The following is a 10,770-nucleotide window of genomic DNA, read 5'->3' as shown; positions in this document are numbered from 1 at the left end:
CGGATGCGATATTTTATTAAGTCATGCTATAATGGTGTAGCGGGTCCGCAATGCTATCCCAGTCGGCGGTTCAGGGGTTTACCGCAATTGCAGTTTTTAATGTGACATCCCTTTATAACTTGCGATGCATAACTTCCGACGCGGCGAACGCGATATAATATAACGGTGTATTCTAATAGAGCGGTCGGGTCCGCATATATATCACAATCAGCGATTTGAACAGAACATCCCTTTATGGCTTGCGATTATGCGACGAATGCGATATTGTATGGGGCTGTTACCATAACCTGTTTCGGGTCTGTAGTACATATTGCATCAGGGATTTTGGGTAGTGGCACATAATAGACTGCTGGTAAAGTCGCCCATATAAAGTCGTCGATATGTTTTATTACATGTGTTGATGATTTTAATGGGTTTCCATGGTTTATTACTCCCTCCACTTATTTCTTCAATATTACTGTTAACTCCTCCGTTAACACTGTTTATTCTCCTCCACCGATGTGTTCCTCTTTGCTTCTCGTGGCTTCCAATGACCTCTTCCTCTTACGCTTTGTCTTCATGATGGCCTCCGATAAACTGCTTCCGATGTTTGCCTTCCTTTTCCACTTGGATAGAAGCCAATCTGGAGTAAAAATACTTTAAATGCCGCCTTAGGTGCCAAAAACTGAAATGTAGATGAGAGGGCCCACTTGGAGAAGTTGCGAATCGAAATTTCGCGAAATGGAGGTAAAATTGGGCTTTTTTCCTATATGCGCCGCGCCATTTTCTGTGTGTGCCGCGCCACTTTGGAGCCTGTTTTGAGGCACTTGCAGGAGTCCAAAATGTGCCCAAGTGTGCTTATTGGAAAGCCTGTCCTGTCTACTTTTTAACCCAAGTGGAATTTCTAAATTTGGTGGTCATTTGCCCCTCCAAATCTTCATTCTCCCAAGACTGTTTCCTGTGTGTCAAAATAGGGGTAGAGAGGTCATTTTTTGGGTGTTTTTGACCTCCTGGAGACTTAGATCTTGCCCAAATTTCTTGTCCAAGCACCAGTAGTAGTGACTTTTCATGCTGAATCCAAAAATGCAAACCATTTGTCATTTGGAGATCCCAATCGCATAGGGAGAAAAAACCTGTGTTTTGACCAAAGAATTAACATGTGACCAAAATTGCCCCAAATTTCTTGAAATTTGGGCTGGAGGTTCTCTAAGAGGAACTATGCTGGGCCACAGAAGCTTCAGCCAAGATTCGAAGTGGATCTTGCTCTTTTGCCTCTTTTGCCTCTTTTGTTGCTTTGCTCAATTTTGCCTTCAAGCTCCTTATCCGGGCCTTTGCACTCATACTTCACAACTGAAGTACTTCATGATCAATTTCATGAGTGGAGCATACTTATCTTTCAAATATCTGAATGGAAAGACTCTTGTGAGCTGACTCAAGAATCTGGCCTTAATGTAAGGCTCATAGTGTTGCCTATCCACTTTCTTCTTCTTATGCCACTGTTCTCCAACATTTGGTATGCCTGTTGCCACTGAGATAGTTTCGGGTGTCAATGTGAAGGTGACCCCGGCCAAGATAGACTGACCTCCATGTAGGTGAAGCACAAAAAGACAGGCCAACTCATGATGAACTCTAACATTAGCCACCCTTTGAAAAAATTCAAAACATGCTAGGTGCTGGAAACATGACATGGCAAGAGGGCATGCTTGTAATTCAGTGAGGGTAGTGGGCTCATCCCTAACATGTTTGCCACTCTTGTGATGTCTCCTGGGAGCCTGCTCTTTCGAGGATGAGTCACTTTGTGTCTCCATCTCATACTCTGATGAATGTTGTGATGACATGATTGCTATGTGTACTGTATTTAGGCTGCCCTTTGATGATGGTGAAGCTAGGTGTTGTTTTTGTGATATCTGCCACCAAGGGGAACAATGAAACAAAGGGAGTATTAGGAGGGGAGTAATGTGATGGGAATAGGGGTTATGGGGAGAAATTTGTTTAGGGATATGTAGGGGGTTTGGGTATTTGATAGGGTAGGTTTTTTGGAACCCCATGCTCCAAGATATTGTCAGAGAGGAATTGCAAAAACTTTTGAGAGTTAATTTTATATATCCTATTTCTGACAGTCAGTGGGTATCCCCATTGGCTATAGTACCCAAGAAAAATGGTAAGTGGCGTATTTGTGTTGATTACAGACAGCTGAACAAAGCAACGCTCAAAGATTATTTCCCACTGCCATTTATTGACCAGGTGTTAGACACCCTAGCTGGCAAATCATCATTTTCTTTTCTTGATGGTTTCAGTGGCTACAACCAGATCAGGATCGCCTCTGAAGACCAGGACAAAACCACATTCACCTGTCCTTGGGGCACCTATGCTTACAATGTTTTGCCATTTGGAATTTGCAACGCTCCAGCTACATTTCAGTGAGCTGTGTTAGCTATTTCGCTGATTTAATTCATGATTGTGTTGAAGTTTACATGGATGATTTTTCAGTATATGGCAATTCATTTGAACATGCATTAGAAAATCTTGAGAGAGTTTTGAAAGGATGTATTGAAGCTAACCTGTCCCTCAGCAATGAAAAGTGCTTTATGATGTTAAACGAAGGGATAGTGTTGGGCCACTATATTTCTTTTCAAGGCATCCAGGTTGACCCAGCAAAGATCCAGATCATTGCTGATTTGCCAATTCCACAGAATCAAAGAGAGGTAAGAAGTTTCCTTTGGTATGCAAGCTATTACCGAAGATTTATTGAAAATTTTAGTAAGATAGCTTTACCTTTGTTTAAACTTCTAACCAAAGATGTACTTTTCAACTGGAATGAGAACTGCCAACAAGCATTCGAACAACTCAAAAAGAAGTTATCAACCGCACCAGTCTTGAGAGGGCCTAATTGGAGTCTACCATTTCATATCTTTACAGATGCATCTGACACTGCAGTAGGTGCATCATTAGGCCAAAAAGAGGAATCTTGTACTTATGCCATTTATTTCATTAGTAAAAATCTAACACCTGCAGAGTTAAACTATACAGTTACAGAAAAGGAAACACTTGCCATCATTTATGCTGTGAATAAATTCCGACATTACATAACTGGTTATGAGGTCTTTGTACATACTGATCATTCGGCCATTAGACATTTAATGAATAAACCAATAACTAGTGGGAGAGTTACCAGATGGTTACTATTGTTACAGGGATTTAACATCACAGTGTTAGATAGACCAGGCAAAGAGAACCAGGTGGCAGATTTTCTCTCTAGACTGCAAAATCCAGGTGAGGTTGTTCCAGTTGAAGATTCTTTTCCAGATGAAAACTTATTTGCAATTTCCATAGTAACTCCTTGGTATGCTGATTTGGCCAATTATTTGTCTACAGGAAGGACACCTCCACACTTTACTGCAAAGGAAAGGAAGAGACTAGTCAAACAAAGTGCTAGATATTCATGGCTTAATGGCGATTTATTTTACACTGGTTATGATATGATTATTAGAAGATGTGTAAGAAATGATGAGGTAATTGATATTTTAAAATCTTGCCATGATGAACCGTGTGGTGGGCATTTTGCAGCGAAGCGGACAGCATTCAAAGTTCTTACTCTTGGATACTACTGGCCATCCATTTTCAAGGATGCCAAGAAGTATGTAAAGAGTTGTGACAGCTGCCAAAGAATGGGCAGGCCCACAGCTACCGATGAGATGCCCCTTCAGCCCCAAGTTCACTTAGAGCCATTTGACAAATGGGCTCTAGACTTTATAGAACCCATTAACCCAACCTCCAATGGTAAGAAGTACATCTTAGTATGTACTGATTATGTCACAAAGTGGGCTGAAGCAAAAGCACTGGTTAGAGCAACCGAACACACGGTAGTAAATTTCCTTTTTGAAGAGATTTTTGTGAGGTATGGAGTACCAAGGGAAATTGTGACTGATCAAGGTACTCAATTCACCTCAAAGCTAGTGAAGGACATCACAGACAAATACCAAATCAAGCATAGGAAAAGTACCCCTTACCATCCATAGGCCAATGGGCAGGTGGAATCAACAAACAAAACCTTGGAAGGCATCATTACTAAAACTGTTGCAATGAACAGGAAAAATTGGGAAGAGAAGCTCAAAGATGCACTTTGGGCTTACAGGATTACCTGGAAAGATACTACAGGATTTACACCATATCAGTTGGTGTACGGCAAAGAGGTAATGCTTCCTATTGAGTTCCAAATACATACTTTTAAACTGGCTGCAGATTTACAAATTGATTTGGACCAAGCACAAAAAGAAAGAATTCAGCAGTTGAACCAGCTGGATGAGATGAGGCAGCAAGCAGAGGAAACCACAATCCTCATGCAAAAACAAAGGAAGCAGTGGCATGATGCACATATTAAGAAGAAGCAGTTCAAGGAAGGTGACTGGGCTTTACTTTTTGACTCAAAATTCAGAGATCATAAAGCCAAGTTCACCACCCATTGGATGGGCCCCTATGAAATTATTCAGGCTTACGACAATGGTTCAGTCAAGCTCAAAACTATTGATGGGGAAGGTCACTCCTTTACTGTCAATGGTCATCGCCTGAAACTATACACCAAGCCCATCAGCAAGCAAGATTTTCTCCATACACTATCTCAGCAAAGAGAGGTTGAGATACTGCAGCCCTCAGCTGCAGTATCACTGCCTTAGTTTCTTTTATTTCAATTTCAGAGTCAAAAAGAAATAAATAAATAAATCTTATATAAAACAAAAACTAAAAAATATAAAATATATATATATATATATATAAAATAATGGGTTAGATGTGAAAACCAGCCTCTGGCACACTCTAACCCCGAATTCCTACTTGAAAACCAATTCGTTGGCGGGTAAGAATTCTCTTTCTTTTGTTCACTGTTTGATTTATCAGCTGAATCATGACTTGAGGACAAGTCAAAATTTTAGTCGGGGAGAGAGGCATCAGCATTTTGTTCTTTTATCTCTCCATTGTAAATTCTTAAAGATTTCTTATCCTATATCTTCACTGTAAATTTCCAAAGTAGCTTGTTCCAACATTCCAGACTTCAATAAATAAGTTGTTTTGTCATTGTTTTATCTCAGAGGGACCTGGTTATAAACATTATGCAGGGGGGCCTGTTCTGTCCAGACATCTATGCTACCAACACCAGCAGTAAGGGGACCTGTTTAAGACACCCAGAAGGGACCTGTTAAAGAGATTGACACCAAGGGCTACTTCAACAAAGTTTTATCAAGTTTCTACAAGAGTTTCATCAAGTTTCTACAAGGATTTGGGCACCAAGACTCCATCAAATGCCCAAGCTCAATGAACCTGTATACATACAAGGACCTGCATGAACATTTTCAATCTTTCTCAAGGGACCTGTTGCATTCAATCTTTCTCAAGGGACCTGTTACATCTTCAAATCTTTCTAAAGGGACCTGTGCATTCAATCTTTCTTAGAGGACCTGTTACAACAAGCAAAAGAACAGTCAAAAGGGACTAGTCCTACTCAGCATGTCAATACAACAACAACCAACAAAAGAGTAATATGTTTCTTATTCTTAAACATTTAATTTCTTAGATTGATTTTTAATGTAAATTTGATGACTGTGAACTGTTATGATCGATTTCAAGGACACCTACATTTCCTATCATCCCTTATTCCACCGATTCTCATCATTTCTCATACTTCAACCTATTCATACTTCTAAACCCATTACCAACACATCAACCTTGTCATACATCCTACAGCCATACCAACATCCTCCATCTGACCGAATACCAACCGAAACAGGACACGTGGTGGATTGTGTTTTTAAATAAAAGGGGAAAGAAACAAATGTAAAGCGGCCTGGCTATTGTATTCCACACGGCCAAATCATGACTCCACCACCCAACGTACCCAAGTGATTCAAGGGACTCCCCGAAATCATACCCAGCATTATATATATACGCTCCCAGCGCTCTTGTGGTGACATCTATGCAAGCGTACAACACTCCTCTGTTCTAAAAAAATGAATACGCTGTGAGTAAGTACAGCTGGTTATCCCACCATCATTTTCGGGTTATCTTACGTTGGCATTTGATTTCCCGTGACTTTCAAAGTAGAATCAGAAGCAGTGAGCGCCGAAAGAAGTATTATCATTTGGGTTCGACTTACACAGTGAGGATTGGAAGCAGTGAGCGCCGAGAAAGGGAAATATAACCACTCTGTTTCGACTCCCACCACAGTCATGAGACAATCGACCGACCGAGCATCATATTGAAGATTAAGGGAAGCGATACACCAGGTAACAAATTTGAAATTTCTTTGTTGAAATCGTAGAAACATAAACAGAGAAGGGTTAGAGCACGACCCTCTGCCACTATGACTAATAGGGTCGAGCCGAGTGTGTTCGACAGTTCACAATATCATGAAGATTGCATTGAAATTCTCAGAGAGATACAGTGGTTACCATTCTTAGAGAAATTTCATGGAAGTAATGAAGAGGTTACCAAGCAATTTGCTTTCACCTTCAATGGAGAAAAAGCCCTGATAGGTAACTTCTCATTCAGGGTTTCAGAGGATACTATAGCTCAGGCAATAGGGATTAGTCCAGAAGGGGAGAAGTATTTTAAAACAAAACAATTTAAAGAGAAATCGTGGACACAGTTTATGTCTAGATCCAGAGTCTCATCAGTTAACTGGAAGAAAGGTGTTCCCAGAAGTTGGTTGATGCATCCCTGGGATGAGATGGTCTACATCCTTCAAAAATTCATAACCTGCGAAGGCCGTTACAGTATTGTCTATCTATACCATATTAAACTACTGCTCCACTTGAAGAAACAATGTGTTATCAGTCTACCATATTTTCTATTACAAAGCTTAACCAAGATGTCCAAGACTATCCAGAAGCAGAAGGGGAATGAAGACAAGAGCCTATATCACTTTGGCTTAATTAAAATTCTTATTGAGCATGAATTGCAGAGAAGAGGGAAACCGTGGAAAGAATTCCTAGCTGCTAATCAAATTAGAGATGAGGAAGATAAAGAAGAAGTGCAAGAGGACTCAGGGTTCATGAAGGACATTGATGAAGAAATCCCAGTATCCAAAGCCAGCAAGGCACCTCTACCTGTGGGCAGCATAAGGACCAGGAACATGAGAAAGGAAGATGCTAAGAGCGCCGAACAAGATAAAATTTTCACCACTTACTCACGAAGAACAAGGAGGACACCAAAAGCCCAGTTACAAGAAAACCAGCTTGAATACAATGCACCTGCACAAATGGATATTGAGAGTGGTGACCAGAAGTTGATATAGAGGTAGAAAGCAATAAAAAGCAGGAAAAATGTTCACCACATCCCATTAAGAGACAGAAGAAATTGGAGAAACAAATTGAAGAATTAAAGGAAGAGCTCATGGAGGCTAATATGCTAGAAAAAAGTTATCAAGAGAGAAAATGAAATGCTCCGGGCGCAGAGTAAAGAAACTCAGAAGAAGAATGAAAAGTTAAGGGAGAGAATCAGTGAACTGGAGGCTGAGCAAACGGAGATTTCTAACTGGGCCACTAAGTGGTACAATCATAAGAAGCCCCTCAAAGAAAAATACAAAAGGTTAAAGCAGGAGCTCAAGGGTCAGAAAGATAACCAGGTGAAAAAGAATGTGGACACATTGCTCAAGGCAGCAGAGATCCAGGCAGGGACAGAGTTCAAGGGAAGCACTTCGGGGATAGCATGAGGACATGCTAATTCCTTAAGTCGGGGAGAGATGTTGGTATCATCCCATGACCCCCTTTTTCCTCCTAAAACATATCATTTTCCCATTCCTTTTCATCATATATCCCTTAGAATCCTTGAAAATTGATTAGTTAATAGTCCTATAGTTATTAAAATGCATTGAAATTGATTTAGGAAGTTTATGTTAAAGAATTAGAAGTTTTTGGTGAAATGGTTACAGGAAGTTCCAACATCCTGTAATTAGCTCATTGTTTGACATGTGGCACAACAGCTGGGCTAGAGCGAAAGGCATGGATGAAAAGTAGAATGTCCAAGCATGGACGAATACCTATCCCACAGCAGAATCGACCCTCCTACATGCGCGGTCAACACAGGTCAAAGCATGGCACACTGGCGACAAAGGCAGCAACAGCAGCGCATTCTAATTTGATTTAGCTTTTGTTCTTTTTGAAATCAGTTAGGATAGAAACATTTTGAAAATCTCGATGTAGTAAAAGCGGCAACAACCATATTCCGAATGTACATTCATTTTCGAAATGACATGGTTGTAATAGACATATGTAAATACAGTTCAATGTAATGAACGATGTTTAATCATTGTATCATTCTGAAACAAAGTTTTTGAACTTAATACTAAGAATCCAGTTACAGTTACGACTCGTGTCTTGTGCATTGATTTGATAGTCGGTTGAATATAGTCCAGTATACCTCTAGAACGCAGACGGGCCCTGCGTTAAACCGGTATACTGTCCTTTTCATTTTATTTGCACTTAGGGTATTATATGGTTTGCACAGTAGTTACGATTGGTTTCTGATTTCAATAGCTCTTGATTTCAATTGAATGTATATGGTTTGCATTTATGGTAATGCTTGAACAGTCATCGCTGGGATCTTGAAACGCGTCCTGTAAGGGATTCGATCCCTGTGTATGTCCTTTAAAAGCAATGTCATGAACTTTATTTTCATTTCCAAAATCCATTTATGATCTCTGTATATTTTTACCTTGTGTAAATATTAGTGAATGCTGGGTGTTTGCAGAACAAGGGTTTTATGTGTGATGTCTCTGTAAGGAGATCGAAAACTTGGTTTGCAGTGATACACAGTGTTTAGGTTCAGTATTTAATTTGGTAAAAGCATTTAGTGATAGTATTGTAATCAGGTATGTTAGCAGAGTGACCTGAGTGTTTGCATGATAGGTAACATACCCCAATCTTCCGTAAAGAAGTATTGTGACCTACATCATAACCACTTAGTCAACAATCCTTTATGTCTATATACTTTAGACGCATGCCTCTAAGCTTACGCATCCTGGTCGATAATAAATATAGTCTAGTCTAGTACCCTAGCTAGAATACTACAATGATGTCGCTGCTTGTACTTAGCATTAGCTTTTTACAAGATGTCATGGACCTATTGGCGGATGTGATAAATGTGCTCAATGAAGATGTTTTCCTTGTCGGCTTCGAACTAGACATGAGCCGAATCTGCCTGAGTAGCTACAAATGGTATCGCCACATCAATGGGACATAGTGGATAGAATACCAGACCCACCTGAAAAGGGTTGTGGCTAGTTGAGCTGTGGAGAGCCCGATTATTGTTGTGCTGGAAATATGGGAGGCTCTCATCCCATGCATGTGGATGATTTGAGTTGTACATGCGCAGAATGTGTACGATCATCCTGTTGACAACCTCTGTATGGCCATTAGTTTGGGGATGGAAAGTTATGGAATTAGTGAGCTTGGTGTCCAGCATCGACCAGAGATTGGACCAAAATGTACTGAGGAACCTATTGTCCCAATCTGAGATGATAGATTGTGGGATCCCAAAGTGTAACCACACTCGTTCAAAGAAGAGTTTAGCAATGGCTTTCTTCTTGCAGGCCGCCATAATGGCCATCTTCAAGAATCTGTCGACGACCATAAAGACATAGTCATTTCCATGTTTAGTAGAAGGAAGGCCCAACATGTAATCAATGGAGATGGATTCCCAAGGTCGATTAGGGGTAGGCAACGGAGTATAGAGGCCTTGCTTCTTGATGGTCGGTTTGGAAATGGCGTAGGCAGTGCAGGATTTGATGTACTTCCCAACATCCTGTCGAAGATTCGACCAGTAGAAATACTTCTGTAGTATTGCCCTTGTTTTCTTGAACCCTAAATGTCCAACGACCCTATTGTAGTGCACTTCCCAAATCATCTTGGCACACTTTCTTGAAGGAACACAAAGGTGTCCCAAGTGGCATAACAGTTTATCTTGGAGGTGAAAATCTGGCACTTGTTGACCCTCCAAGAGCGTTTGGTATGTGTGGCCGAATTCTGGGTTGCTTTTGTAGAGAAGTGGCCAATCAGAAGTCTTGTGCCCACAAGAGTTGAGCACAGTGGTTAACGCCATGATCGGGGGTCAGTTGAGGCAATCTACAACATTATTGGTGTTGCCCTTCTTGTATTTGATATTCAAATGGAACTGCTGCAGGTATGTGGACCACTTCTGATGGTGATAATTCTATAACTTCCCTTGCATATGTATGAACTGCAGGGGTCGGTGGTCTGTGTGGATGACCATTTCCTTCCCCAAAATGTAATGCTTCCATTATCGGAAAACCTGCACAATGGAATACATCTCTTTGTCATAAGTGGGATACTTCGAGACTGTGTCTGAAAGTGTCTTGCTATGATATGCCACTGGATTCCCCTGTTGAGTAAGGACTACACCAATAACATAGTCAGAGGCATCTGTCTCGATCTCAAATTGTTGTTGCAAGTTTGGTAATGTGAGCACTAGTGCAGAGCAGAGGCAATGTTTCAACTCTGCGAACGCATTCTGTTGAGATTCAGACCAAAATAATTTTTCTTTCGCTCCTCCCTTGGTGACTTGAATCAAGGGCCAAGTGATATGATAATCCCAACACAAACCTGTGGTAAAAATTGGCAAGACCCAGAAAGTTGCGGAGCTCTGTTAGAGTGGTTGGGGCTGGCCAATCCCGAATGACTTGGATCTTGGGTGGATCCACATGCACCCCCCATTCATCAATAATGGATCCCAGATATTGAACCTGGGTCATGCCAAAAGTGCATTTCTCCAAATTGACACATC

This window comes from Pinus tabuliformis, chromosome J (genome assembly GCF_031772625.1).
Source record: "Pinus tabuliformis cultivar Carrire ecotype Pingquan chromosome J, CPIR1, whole genome shotgun sequence".
Classification (NCBI taxonomy): domain Eukaryota; kingdom Viridiplantae; phylum Streptophyta; class Pinopsida; order Pinales; family Pinaceae; genus Pinus; species Pinus tabuliformis.
This window is presented reverse-complemented; position numbering follows the sequence as displayed.